Genomic DNA, 7,080 nt, shown 5'->3' with positions numbered 1-7,080 from the left:
ATTGCATTACTTTAGCTAGCAATAGTAGTTCAGGGAGGAAGTGGAGGAGATTGATTGTTTTCACAGATTATCTGTCTCATAACAAACTGTCAAGACATGGTGACAGCTTTAACAAATATGGAGAAAACATATTTTTTATTAAAGTTATATACTGCAGCCTGAATGAAATGCAACAACATAGCATTTTTTGAGAAGTCTGGATTGCTTTATGTATATTTTGCATGTTGCCTATGACTGTTGCTCGTGAGGAGAGACATTTCAATAATCTAAAACTAATTTAAAAAAATGTAAGCAGCCTATTTGCATACAGCATGCGAACTGCTGCGTGTAAAGTCCACTAGCGGTAAATATTGTGCTAGTACCAAAGAAAGCAAGGCAGTTGCAAACCTTTAAAATTTGGGTCAAATAGACTCAAGAAATTGTAACAGTAGGTGGGGCCCAATTTATTTTTTTGTCATGGGGCCCAAGATTGCTGGCGGCGCCCCTGACACCAGATAACAAAGTGTAAGTTGTATGTCAGTTGTACCTTGTTGGGAGCCTGTTTGTTGAGTGGATGTCCTCTTCTCACTGATGAGAATATATGGTGTATTAGAGAATGCTGCTGTCTTGGTTTCACACCCCACAGCCAGACAGCATTCATGCAGACAGCCACAGGTGGTCAGCCCAAACTCTGATGTTAGACAGTCAATAGAATGTGACTCTCCTATGTCACAGTGTGTGAAATCTTAATGAGACAACTGTTTGTGATTTGCCAATAGATTGTAAACCAATCCCTCATTTGGGAAAGGGAGTAACTTTATGCCACTTTATATATGTTGTGAAACCCTGTAAATAAATGAGAAATTGTGCCTTTAGACACAACTGTGTGATTTCATCTTTCATGAAAGTTACTAACTGTGTGGCAGCTAATTTAAGATTAGCTCTGGATTTGGGACCAAAGTTTGTAATCAGTGAATCAGCTTGAGGCTGAGATCAGGACTAGACTGGATTTCAATATTGCATTATGGAATATTTACTGAAAACTACAACCCTCTTACTCAACATGTTAATTTTCAAAATTTGGTAAAAAAAAAACTTCACAGAATCTAACTTCTCTTTTACTGAGCAAATCAGTAAGTAGTGCATGTCTTACTGTTTTGTTATTGTAACATGTAAGTTAAGCAACATGTATGAAATAATAATGCTGTAGAAAGAAGTCAAACTGTTTACCTACATACCATGTGATCTGACTTGGACAGTAGGATGCTTTTTAAACAAACAGGAGAAACTCAGATGCTTTTTTAACTAAATTGATGAATTAGTTAACTTTTTGTTTTGGTACTAATGTTAAATCTAAAACACAGCCACTTAGTTGAGGCCTAATCTCTGGAGCAGGATTTGTGGTTTATGAAGCTAACTTCAGGTTCAGTTTAGAATATTTAGTATTACAACGCTGCTTCATGTCATACTTGGATCTGTCACTAATATAAGTTACATTGTAACATATAGTTTGATGCTATGATAGTGTCGCTTCTGAACCAGTCAGAGCCCTGAACAAATGAAAATAATGAAAAGAATGGCAGTGCATGAACACGTCTTCTTGGTTCTTTTTTTCCTCCTCAGTCACATGGTGAGGTCAGTTTACTGCTGATCTCAGCAGAACTGATTCTTATGTTCCTAAAACTGAGGCTAATGAGTAAAACTTGTTCTAAAAGTTGAACATTAGAATCTAACTTTGTGTGTTTCAATTAGAGGGCATCTTCCTTAAAAGATCTCCTAATGACAAAATGATGGATTGATGATTCAATAACATGATTTGTGATATAAGATGACAAACATCCTGCATTTTTATAGTGCTTCATCTAGTCTAGAGGACACCAAAGCAATTTACACTACAGTCAGTCAGATAGTGACTTACATATTAGAAAATGTAGTTTTCTGGTATTCACAGGTCATGCTGCTTTCTCACTCCACGACCAAATGGTTGATAACAAATGGTCAAAGGGCGGCCCTAATGGCAAAAACGTACTCACTAGCATACACTCAGCTCTACAGAGCTCTGCTAATGAGCTGATATTGGAGCCAGGTGTGCTGAAGCAGAGATATCTGAAGGTTACAAGATTCTGTCCCTCAAGGAACGCAATTTGAACCAAGACAAAAGAGAAATCCTACAACCACTACATTTGGATGCTACTCCAGTTTTCTTTACATTTTTTGATTAAGAAAGTTACACTGAGTGTCTTCTTCAAAGGTTTACATGTCTTTTCCTTCAATAGTTCTTGATGCAGCACCCCACAGGTGAAGAGGAGAACAGGTTTCTCAAAGGGTTTGCTTTGTTTGACTCAGTTCAGTCAGAATGTACGGAGCCCCCAAGGGGACATAAGGAAAAAAAAATTATTTTGCATTAACTCGCAAAACTTTTGCGTTCCCTTTTAATACGTTTTGCGTTCCCTTGCAATATGCTTAATACAATATTTGCTGGTCCTTTATGTACACAATCACAGATGTCAATTTAAAATTTCAAATACATACACATTTAAAGAGCCTCGGTGAAATTATGTTTACTATTAACTCTTTGGTGCAAAAAACCGATTGAAAATCGATTTATTCACTGCATGTTTATGTCTGTTTGTGTAAAGTTGAGTTGGAACTGAACATGAAAACGTCCCTTTAAACCATTCAGATTACAAACACAATAGAGACACAATCAAAACTGTAAGATAACTTTATTACCCCATGATAATAACTCAGAAATAGTTTGGATGTCTTTTTTACTTCTTTCCTACTTGTGGAAAGTTTTTGTTTATATCATAGGTTTGTGGTGCATTTCTAACCTATAGAAAAAGATATAAAACTTAAGATATTTTACTAGATATTAACATACATAGAAAAATCTTAGGAAAACCTTATACAGCACAGATGTCAAACTCCAGTCCTCAAGTGCCGCTGTCCTGCAGCTTTTAAAACACTGGAATGAAATGGCTTAATGACCTCCTTCTTGTGTAGATCAGTTCTCCAGAGCCTTAATGACCTAATTATTCTGTTCAGGTGGTGCAGCAGAGACACATCTAAAGGTTGCAGGGCAGTGGCCCTCCAGGACTGGAGTTTGACACCCCTGTTATACAGGGTTTCCCCTAGTGTATCGTGGGTTAGGGTGGCGGCAGCCATGCTTCCTAGACACCCTGCCAGGCTAAGTGTTGCTTGATTTTATTTTTAGAAAAATTATCAATTGGGGGAAAAAAAAGAAACAAGAAATAGCTTATTTATTGACTTTTTATTTATTTATCTTAAAGCCGGATTGCAAGCATTGTAAAGGAAAATGATTATTTGTTGGCGCTTAATACAGTTAATCTACGACATGTGTAACAGTTATATACAATACTCTTATTTGGAACAGGTCTCGTCTGAGATGCGGTAAGCAGACAGAGCAGGGCCCTTTGCCTCCCCCACACTAGAGCAATAAATTTGCATTCCAATGGAAGTGGGGACTACGGAGGTGTCTGTGAAATCTCATCTTAGGACGTTTGGCGCCAGGGATCTTCCGTATCAGGCAGCGATGGGCACGAAGTGGTCCGCCTTTGCTTAGATAAAAAAAACAGACACCTTTGCTATAAATCAGGAAGTCACAACTTTCTTTGGGGGCCTGAGGGAGTTCTAATTGGTCGAAGAGCAGAACGCCTTCTTTGCATATATTAAATAGGGAAACGCCTCTTTGGTTAAAATTTCAGGGCAGCACCGGAGAGGGGCTGAGAGAGTTTTTTTTCATCTTTTCTCCACGAGGGCGCCTTTGTCTGTCTTATATGTTTTGTGTTCGTCTGTCTTCCCTTGTGTGTTTTTATTTTCATGAGAAAATGCATATCTCTGTATCTCTGCAGCTTTGTTGTCGATTGCTTTGTATGAGATTAAACTCTGTGATCTGTGACGTCATTCTGTTTCGCCGTACTTTTGCAGCCGTGATGACATCCGCTCGCGACCCGGCTAACAGGAGGAAAAGGAGAGCCATGCTTTTCCAAAATTTAAGCTAACATAATAACTTTCCTCTTTAACAGCATCTAGTTCACTTGCGAAACAGATTTATTTCTAAAAGATTTATAGGTTTATATTTTATGCATTTAAAGTTGGGAGCACTGCTTTATCTCTGAAGTTTCCCTCAGCATGGATCCCGCGTGTCTCCTTCCACTCAAACTGGACACTGGCTGACCTGTATGAATATTTACATCAACTTCCTGTGATGAATTATTATGATTCTTTGGGGAACTCTATATTATCAAGGTAAGAGTCTAAACCCACCGCGTTAGCTCTGGTTGTACAGCTCTATGTGAACAGTAGGTAACTTGTAGTGGCACTTTCAGAGGTGCGCGTTGAGAATGATTTATCTTTGTGAACAAAACATTATGTGCGACATTGACATCTCAACATGCTGCCCAGCGTGTTGCTCTCTGGCTTCCCTGTAAAGTTTATGTCTGAGCATTAGTGGTTAATGAACCAGCGCTAACCTCATCATGCAGGTTCAGCCCGGTGAGGAGATTTTGCGCTCGCCTCGTAGTCACGCATCACGCTGGTTTTATATTATTTTATCATTATTTTTAGTATATTTTTTTCGGTTACACGATGCATTAAACCGTATCAAATGCTTTGTCCACTTAGTCAGACAGAAACTCATCCCACAAACTGGACCAATAAACAATTTCTGTGGCCCCTTATTAAAAACTCAGCAGACACGAAATGGAAGAGCTACTAAAGCCACATTAGCGGCATTAAATTAAAGCGGAGTCTCACCTGGGATGGATCTTACCACAGGGGCCGCTTTTCATTGGCTGATGCCCATTCTACGTAGTACCGCGGCTACAACATGCGTGGCCGTCTCACAAACACACTTAGCTTCCCGTTAGCTAAGTACAGCATAACGGCAGAACTGATACAACTTCTACACCTTGAAGCCTGTCTGCTACACAGTCTTACGTTAGCTAAACAGATCAATATCCAATGTATCTGTATCTGACATACACTAAAGATTTTATTTTAGCAGAAAAGTCTTTGGACTAAACTGTTACTCGTGTTAGCCACTCTAGCACCAAGTACAGCTAGTCAATCAACCATCGCTGTGTTCAGGGAAGCGCTGATTAATAACCGAGAAATAAATATCAAGCCTGGAAACTTGATATCGTAACGGACTGAATGTTATGTTTTTAAAGTAATCTTTACTCGTCTCGCGGGGCGCAGGCGGTTGCCACGGTAACAGGTGTGCTTAAACTACAAAGAGAGAGAGAGTAAAAAGGTAGGAGTGGTTTTGAGTTGATCACCTGTTCGGGTTATTTTATCTTTGTTTACCTTTGCTGTGGCGCATTAGAGCCACTGTAGTTTCTAAATGTTGGACTAATTACCTAGTTCTTTTGTGAGTTTACGTCATTCACAACAAACATCACATAGAACAAATATATTTCATAAAATTTTAACAAACAAATGGCTTCTACCGTGGTAATTATGTGAAATTAAATTAATTATATCCCAACTTCAGAAGATTTGCCTTTACCTTTACAGAGCTCTTTGGTTCCTCCTATCAGTCTGTAGCTTCTCATATTTCAGTCAACAAACCAAATTTCAGCTCTACCATAACTGACTGACACCTGCTGGCCTCAGGTTTGCAACCAGCTTGTGACTGAGAAACCAGTAACCTGCTCCCAGATGATGACATGAACTTTGCCAAATATTGTGATACACATCGTATCGTGATCAGAATATCGTATTGTATCGTGACATTATTGTATCGCTACACCCCTAAGTGAAACGATATTTAAACCCACAACTTGTCCTAAAAACAACAAATCAAAAAATACAATTAAATGAAAATCAATTATTTGCACTTCTGTTTAATCCAAATTAAGACAGCAGCTCCATCAGGCCCCCAGGGCTTCAGAGGCCCCATAAATGTTAATATTTTTACACAGACGACAGATACATAAATGTAACATTTGTTTATTGGAATTATCAATGCTGCTGAATTTGATTTAATGGTTTCAGCATACATAAATTAAAAGATTTTAAATGATTTAGCATTTAAATATAAGATTTTATGGAGCTGGCAAGTTTATTTTGTACAAGTTCAAAGAACAATGTTCATAGTTAGATTGTTTTGTTACCATAGAAACAGGTTCATAGCTGGTGAAGCACTGACTTAATCATAATCAGGTTTACAAATATAGACCACCTGCATGTTAAAGATAAAGATAAATCTTTGTCCTTGTCACAAGAACAACGAAATTTAAAAAGTGCCATTAGTCAGTGCATATGCTTAAAATAAAAAAAAAACTGTCTCACAATTTACACACAATGTAAGAAATAAATAACAAATAACTGATAAAAAACTAATAAATAAGAATAGCCACATTCTCACATACGTCATTCATGATGATTAATGGTTGTTTTTGATTGCATTTAGTTTTGTTATTGCTATCGGATAAAAACTGTCTCTGAGACTGTTGGTTCTTGTTCTGATTGCTCTGTATCGTGTGCCTGATGGCAGAGAATGTCCGGGGTGAGAAGTGTCCTTTGTGATGTGTTGTGCTTTTTTTAAAATGTATTGTTTACATAAGGAAATTCCACGCATGTGGACAAAGCTGGAGGGCAAAAAGACTATTCTTTTACATGTCATCCATAGCCGCGCTGCCGCCGTAGAATAACTCTGTTAACTCCATCAAACTTGGACATGTAGATATTATTCATTTCGTGCTCCACAGCAAAGGGAAAACCGTTAAAGTACAACTCAAAACCAAGTCTTTCTCGCTCTCTGTATCAGCGCAGCTACGCACAGACTCGTTGCCATAGCAGCTGACAACAACGCTACACACAAAAAAACCCCACTATTGATATTTCCCACACAAAGAGCAGAACATTCAGTCTGTTGCAGTGGTATGGTTTTAGGCTTAATGTTTATTTTGCCATTATGAATAAGTAATTGCTGTGGTAAGGGGAGAAAACTATAAATATATCGCTGCACTTGACTTTACTGTATGGCTAGCTCGCTTTTACTGTCTCTTACTCTGCAGTTGTGGAGTCACAATGTCTGGGATCATGAGCGCCCCCTGCCATGAGGCAAGAGAA

The sequence above is a fragment of the Xiphophorus hellerii genome, chromosome 2 (genome assembly GCF_003331165.1).
Source record: "Xiphophorus hellerii strain 12219 chromosome 2, Xiphophorus_hellerii-4.1, whole genome shotgun sequence".
Lineage (NCBI taxonomy): Eukaryota > Metazoa > Chordata > Actinopteri > Cyprinodontiformes > Poeciliidae > Xiphophorus > Xiphophorus hellerii.
Note: the sequence above shows the minus strand (reverse complement) of the source record.